The sequence below is a fragment of the Mercenaria mercenaria genome, chromosome 7, assembly GCF_021730395.1.
Source record: "Mercenaria mercenaria strain notata chromosome 7, MADL_Memer_1, whole genome shotgun sequence".
Taxonomy (NCBI): domain Eukaryota; kingdom Metazoa; phylum Mollusca; class Bivalvia; order Venerida; family Veneridae; genus Mercenaria; species Mercenaria mercenaria.
In genome coordinates, this window is record NC_069367.1 from 70,413,477 (window position 1) to 70,436,879 (window position 23,403).

At 34.9% G+C, this 23,403-nt stretch overlaps 1 pseudogene; it reads left to right on the forward strand.

Moving 5' to 3' along the window:
* Positions 1-711: 711 nt before the first annotated feature.
* The window catches only part of LOC128558335 (ATP-binding cassette sub-family C member 4-like), a 34,543-nt pseudogene continuing 11,851 nt past the window's right edge, over positions 712-23,403 (forward strand).

The following is a 23,403-nucleotide window of genomic DNA, read 5'->3' on the forward strand; positions in this document are numbered from 1 at the left end:
GATTATCGGCGTATTCGCTTTGTTACGATATTTTCATGTAAAGAAAAAATATAATCTAATGCTGCAAACGTTTTAGTCGGTAAAAACTGCCCAAATTTCTCTGACGTGTTTTTAGAGTATGATCTTACTAACTGGTAGTACAAGTGAAATATAACTTACACTGAATCTTATATATTTGCCTTTTTAGCAGCTGGCGAATGGCAAAGACAGTGGGCTTTGTCCAAATATAAGCAATTACTTTACCAATTTTGAGAGTATATAAATTGATAGGAAATTACAGTTACAAACTAAATACCTTTCTGCAACACATGGAGTCATTAGCATTCACTGTCAATCAGTATTATGACTAAGATCGACGATCATTCATTCATTCAAATAATTTATGTTTACATTTTTAATCGTAAACGGTGCTCTTGTAAAAACCACCTTTGTTTGAAAAATCGAAGAACGCGAAGAGCTATGGTACGGTCTCTACATAATCGCAGTTTAAAACATCAAATCGAGGCGTGAAGTTGCCAGCCTAGAGATCTAACCTGCATTCATTTTTTTGCACCTTTGCTTTGTCTTGATGATTTATTGGTGTTCACTTTTCATGAACAAATGCAATTAGTCCGAGTCTCGCATAAGTTTGCTTGGTAGTGTTCTATGTTTCAAATGATCTTCTTTTAGATTTATTCATCAATTAATTGTTTTACTTATAGGAAGCCACCGTAATCATTCAACCAATACTGCTTAGTGGACTGATCCGATACTTCACAAAAGACTCGAATGTGTCGGACACAGAAAGCTTTATTTATGCTGGAGGTGTTGGTTTGTGTGCATTTATTATGGCCGTAACGCACCATGCATATTTCCTTGGTGTTCAAAAGATCGGAATGAGGATAGAAATAGCATGCTCTTCGATTATTTATAAAAAGGTTATTTCATGATGAACTCAAACAAATCTCAGTCATTTCTTTAAATAGTATATTTGTTGCCACATAAGATATAAGTGTTTAAGGTATCTTTATTATGAGAAAATATATTTCTTTCTGAAATTTCGAAAAGTATATAACGAATTAATTTATTATTACGTTCATTTACCTTGTTCCTGTTGTACTGACGCAAGGATTTCAGTATGAAACCTAAATCTGTTATTTTTAGTTGTTGAAGTTAAGCAGTGAGGGTCGAGGACATACAAGTGCAGGGCAGATTGTCAGTATTCTTTCAAATGATTTCAGAACTCTCAATCAGGTATGTGTATCATTAGTAACCTATCCAGTAAGTCGGTTACTAGTATTTGATGCGCAGTACAGTAAGCTGTTGTTTTTATTTTGCTTACCACAATACTCTTTCATCGCTTGACAAAAACTTTAAAGGAAACCAACTGCACTTTTCTGTTTGCATTTAGTATATTATGGTAAATAACAAATTACTTGATACACAAATATACATAAACAAAATAAAATACTACTCAAAATAATGACCGAATAATAACGAGATAGCACAGATCAGTTACCATATCATAACATTAGTAATTGCTGAGAAAGCAAAGGGTAATGTGCATTTTTTCGCGAATTATTATGGATGTATATTAGTAATAATAAGCAGCTGGTATTATAATTGTTTGGTTTCTAGCTTGCGACGATGTTACATTTTCTCTGGATTGGATGTTGTGAAGTTATCGCAGTCCTTGTAATATTATGGCTTCAAATAGGCCCGCCGGCAATTGCAGGATTTCTGGTGATATTTTTTATGGTGCCACTTTTATACTGGATTGGAAAGCTGATTTCGATATACAGGTTCGTTTTGGTGTGGCTTTTTGCAATTTGACAGAAAATATCTTTAACTCCGAGCTGTCTTTTATTGAACAAATATTTTGAAATATAATTTTCTTATGTTTAGTATGATTGTTGATGCGTTTGATGTAGGTTTTGCTATCAACGTATTTCTTTAATCCAAAGTGGAACTAACAGGTAAACTACACTGTTATTTTATCAAATATATTATGCTGAATATACATTTTAGGAAAAAAGTATCTGAATACAGAGATAAGCGTATGCATATCTTGACAGAAATGATTACGGCAATGCGTGTGATAAAGTTATACTGCTGGGAGAAACCTTTTGGAGACTTTTTAAAGAAAGAAAGAAGGTACATTTTATCTTGTTATATCGGGCACTTTGAATAAATACCAACATAGTTTGTGGTTATTAACTTTTGTTCACAGAAAAAAAAGACATTTAATTTTGCTAGTATTTATTTATTTCATAAATGATTTCTAAAAGGTTTACGATCAGAATTAAATGGTCAGTGGGACAATTGAAAGTCGTAGCCCAGAAATTAGGCCAAGATTTATATTATGATGTTATACCATTCGACAGGTAATGTTTAAGGGTAGATCTGAACAACATGTCAGTAAAATTAAATGACGGTTTTAAAAACATTGGTGTCTTATGAATGCAATTTAGCATATATAAGGATTCCGATGGCAAAAACGAAATTTGGAATGTGGCATTTCTTATCATAGCTCTTATATTTTGTTGTCGGACATAATTTATAATTTGTTTTGGTTGTTACAAAATGTTATTTTATATATCATATACCAAATGAAATGTAAAATGTTGGGGGTCGATATACCCCACTCACCACACTAGTACAAATCTTAAGCACTTGTAATTCTTTATATAGAAGCATTGCCCTCAAGTTTGCAATGAAGAAAACAAACTAAATCAATAATCTAACTAAATCAAATACCTTTGCAGTCTAATGTCAGTCAGCTTTGACTATGGTTGGCTTTTCATTTCTAGACGATTTGCGTACTGACATTGCTATTCTTTACTAGTGGGGTAGAAATTATGAAAGGTTTGCAAAAGCTGATAAAAGCGCAAAACTTTCAAGAAAGTCCCCCATATGGAACTACAAAAGGAAAGCAAATCCAAAGGTATAAGTCTTTATTCAAGCTGACAGTAATTCAAATTCTTCATATTTTGATGGCTTTAACTCACTTCTTTCTATGATAGTTTTGGTCTAATTTCAGGTAGTAATTACTGTAGCTAGTAACTACATAACTTAAATTTAGTTAAACTATCAGCAGAATACATTACACAAACTTTTCGAATTAAGTTGACCACCATTTTCCACATGACTGCCTTAATTTCAATCAAACTTGTAAATATGGAGGAGGTCCAGCATTTCAAATGGTCACAGCTATAACAGAAATCACCTTATATTGATCTAAATATGCTAAAAAGGATTTTATAGTTCACTTTTCAAAATGACCACATGAAATAGGTTACCTGTACAACTATGATGAGCTACATTCAATTACTGGTTTCGATGCAGTTTCCGTCATAAAATGAAGGTTTTTAAAATATCTTTTTTCTTGAACGTTTCAGTTCCGTAAAATGCTCCCAAAGAGAACACATTAGCTCTTCTGCTTTACGAAAACATAAATGTCAAAAGTGTCTAGCGCACGTGATAACACACAGAGGGGCTCCAAAAGGGGTGAATAAATAGAGCTGAATCGGTTGACTACAGAAGCAGTTTCCGTCATCAATTTTTATATTTTAATAATTTAATATTTATGTACATTTTTACAGTGAATACGACTAGAAAAAAAACCATCCGTGCTTTTTTAATCTTTCTGGTGAAATTAGTTAATACAATTTTAAGAAGTTTGAAGGTTCAGGTTTTAAATTAGGCTTGTTGAAAATAGGAGGTAAAAAAAAAGCAAAACCTGAGACTCGAACTCGCGATCTCATGCTTGTGAAGCTGATGTTCTACCGATTGAGCTAATCATTAGTTGCACGTGAAATCCCCCATGTGCGGAATGTAAACAAAACAATTATGGAATGAACAATTCGAGTTTTCTTGGAAAGTTATTACCATTTGTTGCTGAAATTTCACAGAGCTCTGGATTGCAGGGTAGCGTTATGGAAACAATCTAGACTTCATTGTGAAGAACGTCACGAAACGTAAAATAACGCGTTGACGGATACTACTAGCCGACGGAAACTGCTTCGAAACCAAATATTATTAATTTAAGTAAGTTGCATTTCAAGGGAAAGAAAAACTTGGTTATTGAGATAAATCTTGGTCGGTATTCAATTTTCCGTATTGAGTGTACGTATAGAATGTTCATTATTAAACCTATGTGAAAACTAACCCTAACGTTTAGTCAGATTATTGTATACTTAATACTTCAAATATCCAATAGTGGCGATTTAATGTTGACGGACAAATCTTTAAAGATACTTTCATTTTCAAAATTGCCGCCGAAATAAGTTCACAAATATACATGTGGATAGGATATATCTGTCTAAATATTCATTTTTTGCAATAGACATCATTTGGTTTTCATAAAGAATTTTCAACAGAAAACCACGTTTAGAATATGTTTCAAGAGCTATTTCTTTTGTTTTAATCAGGATTGCGCCATTTACAAACTGCAGAAAATCTAATTTAACAAGAGCACGCTGAACACGAAATGCCCGCACCCCCCCACACCCCCACCTTGATGCATTCAGTAATTGCACAAGAAACAGAAATTATTTGCTCACTATAAACAAAAGTTCTACTGTTCTTGTTCAGTGTGACCTTGACCTTTGACCTCAAAATCAACAGGGGTCATCTGCTGATCATGTTCAACCTCCCTATCAAGTTTCGTGATCCTAGGCCCAAGCGTTCTCAAGGTAACATCCGGAAAGGGTTTAACTGTTCCGGGCCAATGGGACCTTGACCTTTGGCCTACTGACCTCAAAATCTATGTGGGTCATCTACTGGTCATGACCAACATCCCTATCAAGTTTCATGATCTTAGGCCCAAGCGTTCTCTAGTAATTGTCTGGAAATGGTTTAAATGTTCCGTGTCACTGTAACCTTGACCTTTGACCTACTGACCTCAAAAACAGTAGGAGTCATCTGCTGGTCATGATAAATCTCTCTATCATCTTTCATGACCCTTGACCCAAGCGTTCTCAAGTTATCGTCCAGAAACCGTTTGACTGTTCCTGGCCAATGTGACCTTGAACTTTAACCTAATGACCTCAAAATCAATAGGGGTCATTTGCTGGTCATGACCAATCTCTCTATCAATTTTTCTGATCCTAGGCCCAAGCGTTCTTGAGTTATTGCCCGGAAACCGTTTTACTGTTCCTGGGCACTGTGACCTTGACCTTTGACCGACCTACTGATCTCAAAATCATTAGGGATCATCTACTGGTGATGACCAACCTCCTTATCAATTTTCACGATTCTAGTCTCAAGCAATCTTGGGTTATCATCCGGAAACCGTTTAACTTCTCCGGGTCACTGTGACCTTGATCTTTGACATACTGACCTCAAAGTCAATAGGAGTTATCTGCTGGTGATGACCAACCTTCTTATCAACTTTCATGACCCTAGGCCAAAGCGACCAACCGACCGACCGACATCTGCAAGACAATATACCCCTCCTTCTTCGAAAGGGGCATAAATACTACTTTTAGTTCTTTTAAAGCTCAATATATCACTCGCAATTTTCATTCAAATGGTTTTGAATGTAACTAGTATATATTTGTATCAGGCGTGCTGCCTATTAGATGTTACATGTACAGTGTAATTTGGTAAATATACGTCTCAACGACAAACATAGCAACAAACTAATATTTTATTAGTTTAATACTAAATGCCATATCGTCAACATACGTGCATCCCGAGAGATATACCATACAACATATCAATGGACAAATGCGATCTGACCTAGATCTAACCCTGCAGCATAAACATTGTACAAGTTGAGAACTAGTGAAGACGTCATACCTTCATGACATCATCGCTATAGTTCACTAAGTTTGTCCAGTGACTACTATCAGACTTAAATAACGAGCAGTTGAGAGTTGAATATACGATGATACAAATATCCTACAGCAAATCCAGTAATTTGAGTGTTAAAGCATTACATGCTCCGATATTTTTTCATATACACACTTGTTTTGTCAGTGTACCGTATCTATTTACGTAAAATGTGTTTGTCTTTAAATTCCACATATATCATCACTCTTTGTTTATATTATATAGCCAAGGGGAATATATTAGGATAAACGCTTAAAAATCTTGTACCGAAACAATAGCCAACTGAAGAACGTCATTGTGCAAACAGCTATGTAATATTTTCTTTGTTTCCAAAATTAAATTGTATTTTTCTGAGTGTCACAATTCAGTTGTTATTTACGAGCTTCTTTTTAAAGGACAAAACCCTATTTCATCGCACTAACGGAAATGAGCCTATACAGTTCCGAGATCAATATTTTGCTGAATCTTGACTCATGAGCTTTTTAATTGTTTTGTTTGAAATAAATCCACAGACACATAGCAGTGCCAATCCCTTCAATGTCCTTCAACAAACACCTTACAACGCGGAATCGAGTCTGAATTAGTGCCATACCACTATAAATACATCTATTGCCATGCATTTACTTGACATCGGTTAAAAGGTAGTACGGAGATTGTTCAAAAGTATGTCAGGTATCGTATTTGTATGTGAGTCATACTGTTGGTGTTGTTATAATCAGTATTGTTGTATTTTATTAGAGTAAGGTATGTTTCAATCCATTTTAGGATGTAATATCAATAAAAGAGCTGCATGATTTTGCAACAGAATAAATTATATAGCAAAATAGTTAGAATTTCTTTTACAGACATATCATACAAATATCAATGACACTGGCGTGTACCAAATAAATGGTGTATGTACATATGCAGGTATGCATGCATGTGGAACTTATCCTGTATGCAAAAAGTGACTTCTCGCAACCTCTCATACATCAAATGATAAAAATATTTCTATCATATGTTGTACATTATTGTTATAATGTGTCTGCTTGCGCAGATCTGAAACCTAAGTTACTATTAAATTAAAGTAGTTACTAGACTTACTGTTTTAAACATAAATTAATACTCTGGTAAATAATCTTTACCAGTTGAATACATATTTTCTTTGAATGATTAAGTTTTTTTTTTGTAACTGTAAACATTTCTAAAATATGAATATTGACATTCTAGTTGGAACGCAAAATTGGCATCAGTCGCAGTCAAAATATAAATAACGAGTGTCCTATATGTTTTTCGTAAATGAAATATAATACGATTTCGCAGATCAGTAATTTCTTCCAACAATAAAAGTGATATTTAAAAATCATTATAGTAAAAGAAATAAATCTATTTGAAGGAACATTTTTACCAGAAGTAATATTTGTTTCCCTACCCATGTTGTACCAGTCTATGCATGACGTGCTATAAAAACAAAACATGCAAGGTTATCAGGGCTGTTATATTTCGATCTTCTCAGATCGTTCAGCACGACTTTTTTAGTTCTGCCCACTGTTTTCTCGTTTAGGGCAAACCCATTATTTTAACTGGGGACTATACGCCGCTTTTCATGGAATTACACGCTAGTGTATCGTTGAAGGTTCCATGTGCATATGTGAATACATCTGCGGATGTTTCTAAATTGATTTTTTGTACTTGTAGCATGTGTATATGTTGAGCTCTGTTCAGCCCGGGGCTAGAGGGCATGGACGGTAGCATGCATTTCCACTACCGTCCATGACCAGGCTCAATCAAACCGAGCACATTTTCGTTTTTGTCGTGTTGAGCGACCTGTGGAGTTTCCACTTTTTCTATTTTATTTACATCAGAATTTATATTCAGCAACATTGAACACATGATACATAAACCAATAATTTCAGTAAAGAATACTATCTGACCGCCATAAAATAGCACAACACAAACGCATTGAAAATACTAAAGCCACTGTCTTGAAACCCATACACTATCCTTGCTTTAGAGTTAAATTACGGGTTTTTTGTAATGTTGGTAACGTATGTTTCATAATGTTTGTTTCTTTGTCATTTTTGCAATGCTGTATAAATTGAACTAAATAGGTGCTTTGCAATACCAACACGCTTTATTTATGCATTAGCCAGGAAGAATAATATATTAGACATGTAACTAAATAGGTAACCTGACAATCGTTTATTTAGTTCTTAGATACGTTCATGTTCTTTCTTTCTTTTAGATGAAAGGCGAACATATTTAAACTACGTATGTACTGTATCAAAGTCCACAGTTCATTATCAATATGTTAACTTTGTTTGAAGCAGTAAACACGAACAAATGCTAACCTGCGCTATCTTTACAGTGGTGTTAAAAGAGACATCATTTTTGGTGGCTGCTGCCACCAGGGTAAAAAAGAATACTCAGTTTGAGAAATCTTGCCATTCTTAAGACCATCCTAACAACACAGCCCAAAATAGTTCCTGGCTTTCCATGGAAATAATTATCTACACAACGTGCAGAATATGCAATGCTACAATATATGCCTTAATACAATTTTTAATGTAAATTCGGCAACTAAAATCAATACAAACTGAAGTTAACGTTCTAGCCACGGCTAAAAATAGAAACGGAATTTCAACGGAAAAGTTTCCGAACATTTCCGGTCCATAGACAATACCAGTTTGTACCTATCATAGCTTTTCCAGCAAGTTGTATAACTATTTTCAAGTATGTCAGAATAAACTTAAATTTTCGTCAATCATAGCTATCAAATTAAAAGATATTATATTACTGCAACCCTAGTGATCTAAGAATGTTACTGAATTTTAGACAGTATTGTCTCGTTTTCGTATCAAACACTCGAAAATATGACCACATGTTAATTAGGCTATTTATAGAAAATCGATAATCAGCAGTGATACGGATTTCCTCAGGCGTTGCTACTGCCAATTAACACTAATTAGCGCACAAATTAGTAAGATGATTTACGAACAGAAAGGAACAGGACAGTAATTTATTGATATAACTTGAACATGGACAATTCATCGTTATCTTAAGAACAAAATATAATTAAACATGCTTTGCAATACGAGAGTGAACAAAACAAAAGAATATTCAGTTAAAATTTATTCAATAATGTTTGCAATGTGACCTGCCATGAGAATCAAAGACATGTATGTTTTCTAAATAATATTCCCTCACGGATAATCTTCCTTCAGCAAATGTACAACATAAGATACTATATTAATGCATAGATACACATATATTCGATACAATTTCGTCTAACAAAACGCGAATTATCAACGGGTGCAGTGATGATATTAATACTCGCCTTTTTGAAACGGCAATTTGTCAGACTGTAGCAAGCCATCGGATAACAGATTTGACCAACTTAAAAATTGAATTGTTTTAAGACAGATTCTGCTCACTTCAGTCGCACCATGAGTAAACCAACATAGTGCATTTGTGACCAGCATGGACCTGCGGATCCGCACAGTCTGGTCAGGATCCATGCTGTTCGCTAACGGTTTCTCTAGTTGCAATAGGATTTGAAAGCGAACGGCATGGATCCTGACCAGGCTGCACGGATGCACAGGCTGGTCTGGACCCATGCTGGTCGCAAACGCACTATGTTGGATTTCTCATGGTGCGGCTCAATATATCTGGATTGATACAAATATATGTATAAAAATTAAAACGGTTTCGTTTCGCCAGTTACATAATTTCTTTTTCGATTTTTTTCTCGGTCTGACTGAAGTTGTAAGTTTGTCTGACTTAAATGTCCAACATTTTTGCGAAGCCTGCTGTTATGTCTAGCGGACTTTTTGAGTACCGGTATAACATATGGAGTGATAATTAATGCGCCTCTTAAATACACTGCACAGGTGCATTTGTGGTGCATGTTTTGTGCTGTTTTCTTCCACAAAAAATCTCATGAAAACCAAAGTTATCCGATAAGGACTAAATCAGTGTGTATATAATTAATGACAGGTACTGTCCAAAAGCTTTAGAAAGAAATCTTAAAAGCTGAATGGTTTGTAGAAAAAGCTTATATTATTTATTCACAGTAAAACACCGTCGATGTAATTAAAGTTGTTGTTTTCGTCTCAAGTAATCAAAAAGGATCAAAACTATTCGTTAAAGACAGAATCAGTGTGTATGTAAACAATGACTGGCAATGAAAAAAAGGATTAATTTTGAAACCAAAGCTGAATATTTTGCCCCCCACTCCCACCCCTTTTACTGCTTTAGAATAATTACACATGCATAATCCTAGTATCTGAGAGTAATCTGATAAGTTTCATTTGTAACCGAAAATAGTTTCAAAGAGAGAAAAGCCCGCATTTCTCATATATCAGGTTAACTAAAACGTGTGCCTTGTTTTTTTTTGACATATGATAGAAAGCGACATCCGGTCTTAAACGATCCCAGAATGAACGTATTTATGGCTTAAGTAGATGAACCTTTGCATAATTTCTGGGTTACGAATTCGAAAAACTAGAGGACTTTCAGGAGCTGGCCGACAGACCATAATGATGAAACGTAATGACAGTAATAAACTCATTTTTGAAGAATGTAAATTTCATCACTGGACATAAATTATTAAAAATCATAAGGCATTAGTATTTTGATATTTTGTCACCAATTAATTTGCATTGTAACAAGTTGTAGGTTAAGAATCAGTAGTATTGCATTCAGTTAGAAATAACTCATTCGGTATATAGAACAACAGAATATTGTTCGTCCAAGTTCATTGACCCTTTTGTCGCGTGTCCTACTTATCTCATAACATATTTTAACTAGGGTCATCAAACCTCATAGGATTGTTGATCAGTGTGTGAAGTTGTGCCCCTGGGATTTGTTTTGGATTTCACTCAGCCCAGAGTTGACTCAATCAAAAGTGTTCGTACGTCCGAATGTGTCGTTCGTGTTTCAAAAAGTATTTGACCCAGAGTCATCCGATTTCATAGGATTTAGGATTTAGGATTCAGCATGAGAAGTTGTGCACCTGGGATTGTGTTTTGAATTTTACTCGATCAGGCCAAAGGTCAAAATAGGCATAAAAGGGCCTAAAAGTTTGTGTCACATGTATCTCATATATTCTTTAATCTCTACATTATCTTTCACAAAAGCAAATAATGTGCAATTAAGGTGAATCACACGAGAAATGTTAAATAAGAAATTAAGTCTATAACGTGTTCTTTTGTCTAGTTAGCAAATATATGAATTCTCTGTTGATTAAAAACTTGATCAGCTTTAGGCATAAATTCTTTGACATAAATGCCTATATAAGGTAAACACGTAGTGTTAGGAGAAGTGTTAAAATGTCAGAGACGTGTTCTTGTTCTTGAAATAATGAAAAAAACGGCCTTCTACTGTTACATGAATTTGAAATAATGTTTTTCATTATATCACGGCAATATTGACGTCATGTCGACGTATTATTTTGTACCATAGAGTGTTACCATGTGTTTTCATGGTATTTCATGAAAGCTTTGAAAGTATGCCGATTATAATAATTTTCACACTGCTTCAATATTGAAAACGAAATTATTTGACCATGCACATGTAGATTTTTTTTCTGTAACGAAATTTTATTGTTCTGTTGAAAATAGCTCTAATTCACACACTGCATCGATTATTTGAGAACTTAACAAGTAAAATAGTTCACTAGACGTCTACGCACTCATAACATATACCGCGGGATTTAACGCTGGTTGACGTAACGTCGACCTACTTCTTGGTACTATAGATATTCCAATAAACAGCGGGTCCTTTTTCAGCCACTATACAGTCATGAAAGACATATTATAATCAAAATATTGTATAGCAGAACACCAGAGTGAATTATCACGCTGTCTAATAACCGATTTGGAGTGTTTAAATGTATTAAAGCAAGGTTCGGCTATATATCATTTCTTTTGATATCAGATATGCATATTATATCTAACTTTGCAGATTGAAGATTCGATTCTTAAATCTTAGCAAAGCAGCTACCATTTTATAGCTTCAGTCACATACAAAAAATTCTAATGCAGTTCTTAAATGACTGATAGTTACTATGCCTATTAATAAACAGAATATAAACAAACTTAGCGCGAACGTATGTGTGCTAATTCGTGGACGCGCAATTTTAAGTACGACAAAATTTACACAATGAATAATGTGACTGTGATTCCTAAAGATTGCAAGTAAATACGCAAGGATTTAAACGGGAAACGACATTTGCTTACTGTTAAGAGCCGTAATGTTTTATGTGTTTATATAAACCAGTCCATTATCGAAGGCTGTATCACCTTCAAGCATGTTGGTTTACAGTAAGATGCAAATAGTTGTAATTACAGTTTAATATAGATAATTATTAACAAAACAGTGAATTCAATTATCAAAGAGGCATATGTGAAAGATTGATATAAGACCAACATATATGTTCCATTATTAAAAAGGTTTTAAGAGTTCAACGCCATCTGTCACCGTAATTTCCATATGTGCTAATGTGACAACACATGTCCTCCACTCTAACATTATGGTCATCTTCAAGAACAGAATATCCTGACTGAATTTCAACATGGTTTCTGTTGTAGAGACCATGTGAAACACAACTTATAACAGTATAAAACTTATCTGATGGCAAGCAAGCAGATGCCGTTTGCTTATACTTTACCTTTGCCTCTAAACACTATTGAATTAAAGGCTCTATCCTGGTAAGATCAGCTACTACCTACATGGCCACAATATTAAGATTTTCGTGGCGACAAATACTTTCAACGACCAGTCCTGCCGAGGCCACTTCAGCCTGGCACCGTCAGCGCATCAAAGGCATACACCACCCTTGATGTGTTGTCTTTGAAAAAATCATCTGTGTGAGATTCAAATCAACAAATTCAACAACTTAAAATGCATGCTCCTGCAAACAAACACACATAAAAACATATTCACCACAAGTGACTTTATTCCAGTGATCCTTGTAGGACATCTATATGATATGTAGGCTAAAGTGGATATTTCTTCAACACAGAAGAGGCTAAACAGTGTTGATGTTCTTTAAAAAAATCGCAATCGTTTTGAAATTCTAGTCCGGTAAGACATGGCGCTCTCTAGCAAACATCTTTAGTTTAGTTGAAAGCCAGTCTAGTACATGTACAATAGTTCCTGTTTATGTATCAGTGTGTATACTCGATTGCAATGTTACAGATTTTGGCACATAGTAAAGCACGCAGCCTTTAGTTAGTTAAACCATGTCAAAATGACGAGAAACCATTCTTTTGCATGAACTTCAAGGTATGGCTGGATTTGTCCATTAAAACTCTTAGCTACAATGCATAAAGTACAATTGTGAAAAGTGTGGTGTTTTATCCGGTTTTTCTAAATAACAATTTAAATCTCTATCAATTCATATCAATTATATTTTGTTTAAAATGCAATGAATGGTTACATAAATTAGTCCGTCTATTTACCGATTCTTGTGTAAAGTTCTTGCTGCGTTTGATCCAGACGTTTTACTTCTATTTTCAATACTAAAATATCTTTATATTCTTTCAGAGATCACCTTACATCACGTGTTAAATAATTATATTTTGTTTAAAATGCAATGAATGGTTACATAAATTAGTCCGTCCATTTACCGATTCTTGTGTAAAGTTCTTGTTGCGTTTGATCCAGACGTTTTACTTCTATTTTTCGATACTAAAATATCTTTATATTCTTTCAGAGATCACCTTACATCACGTGTTAAACGTGTATGTAAACTAAAAGACATCACTCCATACCCTTCCTGTAAGCAAGGAGTCTTTACGACTTAACGGAAAAATGCTATTGTGTCAAAAGAATATTTAGTTATATTATTTGATATTTTCAAGGACATAGCCGTTATGCCCAGAGGAGATAAAACATGGATTGGTGATCGTGGTGTGATCTTAAGTGGTGGTCAGAAATCACGCGTTAGTCTTGCACGTGCCCTATACTCAGATGCCGATATCTACCTACTTGATGACCCTCTCAGCGCTGTAGATTCTATAGTAGGACGACACATTTTTAAAAAGTACTTTCAGTTTATCATAATTATATCAAAGTTTCAGTAACTTGAAAATTATATATTGATTTTCATATTAACTCGTATACATTGTATTTTACATTTGTAAAGTATGGGTTTATGAAATTTATTTGTATGAATGTTTAGGGGCACATTGTCATACACAACAAACGCCTACTTAGCTGTCATAGAAGGCTGCAATTTTCCGACTGCACAATTGCCTCTAGGGTCATAGGACAGGAACTTGGCCTACGGATTCGAGACATGTTAATGTCTTATTAAAACGAAATAATAACAAATGTTCATTTATTTTGTATTTGCTGTAAATGCGATAAAATCTTTATAATGGGATATCATAAGGTTTTGATGAATGTCTTGCTTCGCCAGCTGATCATATCCCAATTACAGGTTTGGTCTTAAGATCTAGATGACACTGCTGTATCAATAGTCTTGTATCACTTTATATGCTATATGATCTAACTGTCAGATTCGTGAAGCTGGACAAGTGTGTTCTTTTTAAATAAACCCAGTGCGGGTGCATTGTTCTATCAACCTGTAAAAAGGGTCCGCGCGAATTATTTCACCACCCTTTCACGACTATTATCTTGTCACGGAAACAGACAATCATGAATATTATAAGTACGTTATTTACGAAGTCTTGGCTGAGTTAAATGCAGTATGATTTCATTTTGCTTTAGCGTGACGCCGAGTGGAACTGCATTCTTTGCCGAGTTTCGAATAAAGAATGATAAATAATCCCTAAGGACTACAAAATATAACATTTCTGAGTCTAAATACGGGGAGAACTTTTTAACAGTCATCACCTGGTAATAAATTGTAGAAGATGTAATTATTAATATTATAACTGTATGTACATATGTTTCAGGGTCGTCCAAGGTATTTTAAAGAGAAAGGCGGTTATTCTGGTGACTCATCAGTTACAGATTCTTAAACATTCAGATGAGATCATTGTTTTAAGAGAGGTAAATATGTCATGCAAACATCAAACAAATGCAAAATTGTACATTTTCTTTACAAAATCACTATGTTTATGTTTCAAAACTCTTGGTTGAATGTATAACAATAATAGAACTTTGATTTGCACCGTGTTGGACGTAGGCACGAGTGTTGTTGAATCTTTGGCACCTCTCGAGAACACATCACTAAAACAAAGGCTGCTACTTTTTCCGTTGTTGCGTTATATTATTTTTCAAAGGGTCATGCTATATGTTTGATCTATTTTGAAAATTGATCTTTAATCAGGGTATATATAACAAAATGTAATTATAAATATGATAGGAATGTCTCAACTGACTGTGATTTAAACATATTCATCTTATAGGGAAAAATGATTGGTAGAGGGACAGAGCAGGAATTAAAAGTTTTAGGTGTGGATATTTCTACAAACATAAATGATGACAAACAAAGAAATGAGGTTTCAAGCAACCTCTATGAGTCACAAGACAAACAGGACACGTATGTATTTTCCAAACAATAATAGGGAATGGGGTCAGTCTGACTTCGTATCTGTAATTGTTTCTTTGACCTGAGAATACTTTGAATTTCGTTGCTGACTTGCCTCTCGGCAACAATTTTTGTCTGTAGGGATAACGCATGTTTTTTCGTGTTATAACGTCTGCAGAATCCCGAGGGATTGGTTGGTGTCCGAGCCCGTAGGGCGAGGGTACCAACGTATCCCTAGGGATTCTGAAGATGTTATAACACGAAAATAACATGCGCTAACGCTATTCTAGCATAAAACGCGAAAAAACGAATAAATGAATAAATTATCCCGCAACGTCATTAAATTTCCATGAAATGCGCGGGAATATCCGAGTTGTTTTTTCACGTTGACGTCATTTCAATTTGAATTATCCATTTGGGGCCGTAATGCGTTAACGCTCTGCCACGGAACGCGCATATATAAAAAGGTGTTATAACAGCACGTGATCGCGAGAATCTCTCTGTTAACACACGTTTTCTCTCCTGTTAAAACAACCCCAAAAAGTGACAAGAACAGCAGTTTTATGCTAGAATGAACAAACAAGCATTTCGTGATCTTAAAACTGAAAACCTTTGCAATCAGATCAGTTAGTCATGATATGGTGATTGGTTTATGAATAAACAACTTTTGATTAATAGATATGAATTTAACAAGAATATATTTTACAACCTGACCAAGTTAGGTATTTATCATTTTTGTAAATTTATAATTGTTTACTGAGTTGAACTTTACAGGAGACTGAATTATATGTTTGATAATTAATGCTTTAGAGTAATGTTAAACGATTCTTAAAATTTCAGCAACTAATATCTTCTAAATATTCATTATAGACAATGTATCTACAATGTCAAATAAAACCATTATTTTTTAATACGTTACAAAAAATAATGTAAAGCTGTTAGAATTAACTAAGAGCAATTCAACACGTTGCATTCAAATATTATGACACAATCAGCCTTGCTGCAGAGTTAATCTGTGTAACGTTATAAATAGAATGTTTATAATAGTCAGCATACATGAGTGTAAAAATTTAGTATGATACTGTTGGAGATAAAATAACTTGTCTCCGAAAAAAGTTCTCATTATAGTGATTTTCACATTTACCTACAGCGGATCTTGCAGAGCGCCCAGCTCATGTGAAGAGGAGTTGTCAGAGTCTGAAGGAATTCGAGGATCTAAGGTGTCTCTTAGTTCGATCGGTACAGATTTCAAGGTAAATACAATACAGCGAAGACAGATAAAGCTACACTTCTTGTTTAATAATAATATAATCATGTTCTACCGTGTAAACATTTATTGCACATTGAGAGCTGCTTTGTAGATTTTAGTAAGCGGCCACTGTATGTACATTTTGTATTACTGTCCTTCTTCCGGATGCTGGTGTATATAGGGTTTGCACATACCACACGTAAGCTCCTTGAGTTGGAACATCTTTTATGTCTTGTCCTATCCTGTATTTCATTATACAAATTTCAGCCTGAACCTGTTCAGGTACCAGAAGAGGAAGAAAGGCGTGAAAAACTAGTGACAGTGTCTACATACTGTCACTACTTCAAAGCTGGGGCTGGACTCCTTACAATAATAGTCGCTATCATTGCATTTCTGGCTACACAAGGGAGCTATATTTTTTGCGACTGGTGGCTATCTTACTGGTTAGTTCAAAACTAATTTTAAGGCTCTATTCAGTAATGTTTTAGGTATGAATTGATCATCCTTTTTCAAAGAAAATACATAGTAGTAGCCTTAATTTTTTTAAGTAATATATAGATTATATTACAGTGATTTATATAATTAGTATCAGAATTATTTATTAACTTTATCTATTGGATGCTTCTGTCTTTGCTAGAGGCCATTTCGCTTACATGTCAAGAGCCCAAATTAGAACTATGTTAAAAACCTATATCAGACAGTAAAAAACATATTAATGTAGTAATTCCGTACAGAATAGAAAATAGTCATTTTCAATATGATTTATTCGTAATCATTGACGGTTTTACCATTTTGAGATTTTTTTGGCGGCCAGAAAGCTAAAAAAACCTTGCAGCACGAGGGCGCTCAATATATGGCACTAAACATAAATTTGATTTGGCATGGAATAACTTAATTTAAAGACAGTATATCAAAATATATACAAAATACAAGTGTTGAATTAATATACTCTTGCGACTAAGAAGGCACTTAACTTTATTTAGGAAAAGTGAAACATTAGTCTTCCTAATTACTAAATATTAACTTCATGCCTTGTATCCAGAACATTTCAGTTAGAACATGATATATACATCATTTAAAACAATAAAGAGCTATTATAATTATATTAGAAGGACTATGTTTTCTATCATCGTAGGACAAATCAAGAGGAAGATAAATATGCTGCTATAGCCAGAGCAACACAACTGTCATCTCAGGGTTTCAACGTGACTAATGTCACAATACCGAGCGTGGATACACATTTCAATTTAGCCATATTCAGTAGTATCACCGGTGGTGTTTTCATTTCTGGCCTATTGCGGGCATTTGTGTTCTTTAAAGCGGCACTAAGCGCATCAAAGACTCTTCATAACTCCATGTTTGACAGTATATTGAGAACTAAGATTGGATTTTTTGATGCCAATCAGGCCACAGGTCAGTACTGTACAAGTAATTATACTGTATCGCAATGCAGAATCGGAAGAATCACTACTTGGTATAGTTTTAAAAATAAGGTAGATGTGTGAGAAGTATCTATTATATCGGTAGTTTTAATATCTTAATAGTGACAGGCACAAACATTCTGATATAAATAGCTTTATATCTATTTCACTTTACTAAAAGTACTCTGACATATATAAGGCAACACGTTGTCTAATCAGAAAGACAAATGATCAAGTTATTATATTTTTTATCAAGAGGAGCAAATTATAAAATCTGATATTCTGTAAATTTTCAAACATCGTGACAGTCTGATTTTTACGAATCATGCACATCCAAGATCACTGTTTACATTTTACAGGGAGGATTCTGAACAGATTTTCAAAGGATATAGGACAGCTTGACAATGCATTACCAACAACATTCTTCGAATTTCTACAGGTAATATGAATTTTGCAATTATTTATAGATCCAACATATACATTAAAAATATAAAAGTAAATCTTACATAAACTGTTGATCTGTTTCAGTGCGCACTGATTGTCCTGGGTGTAATAATAGTAGCAGGTATTGCTGTGCCCTGGGTATACATAGCTCTACTTCCTCTTACAATTCTGTTTGTGCCTTTGAGAATGTATTATTACAGAACAGCGAACCATATTCAACGACTGGAAAGCACTAGTAAGAAACGCTTTGGCGTTTATTTATCCTGCAATTTATTCAGTCGTCGTTTTAATTTCGGATAACTGAGCGTTCAGATTATAACATGAAACAGAAACGATTTTCTTTCTTAAAAATATCTCAATGGTGTCTTAAGCTATGTTATGCCTATTCAATTCAAGAGACAATCACTGAATTAATACTGTGCAGATTTTTGCTATCAAGTTTGAACGGATGATTCATTTCAGTAGACTCGTATGTTTCTGAGTATCTGTAGAAATAAATATCACAAAAATTAAAAATATAATTTTGATAAAGATATACATTGGATTTCTGTATATGCATTATATACATGTTGTGACTTGTACTGACTGATAAAACCATTATAATCTATTAGCAAAGAGTCCTGTGAATGGACATGTAGCAACAACGCAGGAGGGGATTTACACAATACGTGCATTCGGTATGCAGAACAAGATGATAGAAAAGTACGATTGTCTTCAGGACTTGCACACGGAGGCTACATCTCTGCTTCTAACGTCTGCACGTTGGTTTGCCGTCAGACTCGATCTACTTTGTGCATTATTTGTCGCTGCAGTATCGTTTTCCTGTGTTTTAGCGGCTGAAAGTAAGATATCGTTATTGTCCTCCGACTTTTTCGAAGTAAAAAGGGGGACATAGAAATAGGCTGCGTCCTGCCGTCCGTCCTTCTGTCCGTCACACTTTGTGTCCGGTCCATAACTCTGCCATTCATCAAGGGATTTTGAAATTGCGTTTCCCATAATGAGACGACGTGTCATGCGCAAGACCTAGACCCCTTGCTTTAAGGTCAAGGTCACACTTAGAGGTCACAGATTAACATGGTCGGTTTCTTGTCCGGTCCATAACTCTGCCATTCATCGAGGGATTTTAAAATTACATGGCACAAATTAATGGTCCCTATAATGAGTTTATTTGTCATGCGCAAGACCCAGACCCCTAGCTCCAAAGTAAAGGTCACACTTAGAAGTTTAACATGGTCTGTTTATTGTTCGGCCCATAACTCTGCCATTCGTCAAAGGATTTTAAAATGACATGGCACAAATGTTCCCCATAATTAGATGATGTATTATGTGCAAGACCCAGACTCCTGGCTCCAGGGTCAAGGTCACTTTTGGAGAACATTTTGGGTTTTATGTCTGGTCTGTAACTTTTTAATGCACTGATGTATATTCAAATAACTTGGCATAAGTATTCATCATTACAAGACATTGTGTCATGGGAAAAGGTCAAGGTCACAGGCACCCACTATAGCGTTATTTTTGGTTTGTACATGAAAGTACCTCCATTTTATATGATAAAGTACAATACGTATGTTTTATATCAGTTTTCCCACTAATTTAAATATGAAATTATGTTTTAAGTATTAAAAGTGCAACTCTGCATGGACCAACAGTAAAATTAACTTTTTTCTGTTGTGTATTTTAAAGAACAAGTTTTTAGTACCATATAAGTGTCGTGGATTTCATTTGTCTATTAAATACCTCTTATATGATAAAATATGTCATTATATCTTAATCTAGTGTTTCCTTACCACTTTAAAAATAAAATCACATTAAATCATTAAAATACAGATATTAACATTTGAAAGCATTCACCAGTTATAGATTTCCAGACATTTTCAAGCTTTATAATGTCTTCAAGAAATATGATATACAGTCATGATTCATATACCTTATTAGTATCTTGCCCTATTACTTGGAAGATGTAATGGTATGCAATATGTTTTGTGAAAAATGTCCCTAGGCGGGGGGAAGTTGGTAACTCTGTTACAAATTCTTATTTGGTGATTTTTTTATCGTTAACAATAATAGGAAATCCCAAATTTCACGAAACTCTTGTTTGCGCAATTTAGATTTTAGCAGTGACCTAATTGATACCATAGCTATAGTGCCTCGTCGCCTTATACTTAAGCACACAGCTGCTTTTGGGCCAATAGTAAGCGATATAAGGGGGCTGTATTAGAACAAGCATGTCCGTCCGTCCGCCGTGTGTAAGGTTTTCCAGTATATAGTAACATCATTGAAACGACGTGCAAAGCGTATAAACATGGTCCAAGGTCAAGGTCACTCTTGGAGATAATATGTAAGAAAGCTTAAATTCGTATCCACTCAATATCTTCCAAACCGTTGAGAAGACAAATTTTCACTAAACTAGAATCAATTATTTGGCTCATCATGACGACATGCAGAGCGTACAACACATTTCACTCGACCCAAGATCAAGGTCATACTTGGTGATCAAAGATCATATAGCATCAGTTGTTAACTTCATGAAGGTGACGTGCAGAGCATATAACCCGGGTCACTAGGTTCAATGTTAAATCTAAATTTAGAGGTCAAAGATCAAATAGCTTAATGTTATGTCCGCTCCATATCTCCCTAACCACTGGAAGGATTTTCATCAAATTTGTAACAATTGTTAACCTCATCCAGATGACATGCATAATTCACAAACCAGGTCATAAGGTCCATAGTCACACTTAAGGGTAAAATCAAATAGCTTTAATTTGTGTCCGCTCCATATCTTCTTAACAACTGGAAGGATTTTCATAAAACTAGCACCAAGACGACTTGTAGAGTATTGCAACAAAGGTAAAAATGTCCAAGGTCAAGATCACACTTTAAGGTCAAATGTCATGATCACAAAAGTTCACTTTCTCTGTATCAAAGCATCATCTGGGGTATTAATCGGTTTTACTGGTAGCTCTAGTTTTGTCTTGAAATTAGTCGTTTATTTATCAAACAGTTACAGCATTGAGGCAATTATTGTTTCGTTTCCAATACTTAAAGATATGTAAGGCGATACTGGACCCGCACATTTTTTACTTAAAAACGCAACAGTTGGGTGAGTTAGTTTTTACCAGGAAATATATTACTTATATTGCAATACAGGTCAACTTAGTGCCGTCATTGTGATACCAAGATAATTAAATTCGTATAATCATTAGATAGTATATCTCACGAGAAAAGCATTGCTTGAGAAATGAAAGTCACACTATTGGCCAATTAGTAACTGAAAGCGCCGTTGAATGTATTCAGCTCATGCGCGGATAGTTAAATGCAAAGAAACCCTCCATTTTCCAGTTAAATAATTATAATATCTGTAGTAACCGATTTCATACCTATTTCAGCAAAACAATCCATTATTATGATAACTAGTTTGTCAACGAATATGAATACTGCAAGTGGTCAAAATGAAAGTCGCCTCAAAAAGCACAGAAAAAGCCGAAACCACAAGTTGGCTATAAAAGTAATTTAATGTTTTGAAAAATGGTTTGGAGTATTTCGTATTATGTAATAAAGATTCTACAGAATAATCAACGACTGCAAGATTAAGATTGATACATGCTTGGTTATCTTACTGCAAGTAGCCAACCGTTTCGGTGTTCATCGGTCAATAATCTGCAGACATCATCAACGCTATTAAGCTACTGGAACAGCTCGTGATCGACCGAGGCCGGGCCAAACGAGAGTAATGTTATAGTGCCAATACGGTTGTATCCGCATTTAACACCTTGTCAACCGGTTTTGGACAGAAACGGCGAGAACTATTCTAGGGCGCTGAAATCCGACGATCCATGCTCGTACCATCCGCCGACGATTAAATTATGTTGGTTGTCGATGTCGCCAGTCCTACCCTGAACCATGATTTCTATAACGTCACAAATCGATTTGCATTGAATCGGTGGGACAATGTTATTTTTTCAGATTACACGAAATTCATGACTGACTGGCCAAATCAGCACTTACCCGTGTATGGATGCGGAAAGACTCAGCGATAACTGTGTGGCGAAGGAAGAGCGGTTCGGGCGAGCATGGTATGGGTAGGAATTACAAGAAACGACAAAACAGATCTTACTTTCCTGGATGCTTTCCTGGATCAGGATGCAGTCAGGAGGACGAATAGCTGTCATCAATAAAGTGTTACAGACTGTCGTGTTGCCATTTGTTCAGCAAAATCCGCAGACGATCTTCATGTAGGATATGGCAAGACCACACATAGCCTTTTGCAACAATCAACTTCCTGCATCAAAATGGAATTAAATTGAATATTTGACCGGCAATGTCGGCAGATTTGAATCCTATTGAATACTGGCTGGACTTTTTTAAACAGGCGGAGAGACGTCAGATATCCCAACCATACTTTGAACAGGACTCAAGCGAGGACTATGAGGCAACGGCGGTGCGTAGCGGTAAGGAACATTCAGGACATTTCTGTCGTGTCTTAGAGAAAGATAAAAGATCTTTTTTTATTTCATGCTCCTCAGTAAAATACTTTTCCAGTGAAATAAAATTGTTATTTTCCTGTTTCAAACAGGGAAGATATCATTTTTATTTTTCACTGGTACGGAACTAGATCTACACCTGAACGCGAAAGAATATGAATTATAAATAATAGAAAATTCCATGCAAAATGTATTTCAGTAAAGATATAGATGTATAGAAATACTAACAGGATCATAAATATATACATTCTATCATAACAAAGTGTAACAGAAATCAGGAAACGTAATAGAGCTATTTACAGTTTTTCTACAGAGATATCCTGACGTCACGACATTATGACGTGATGATACGATGCACGTGACGTTGCGCGGACAAACTGGATATAATTTAAATACATAAAATAAATAGAAAATTTGTTTGTTTCAGTGTAAGATCGAAATATATTTCACTCGCGAACACCATAATTTACATTTTCACTCGTGGCTGCGCCACTCGTGAAAATATTGCATTAT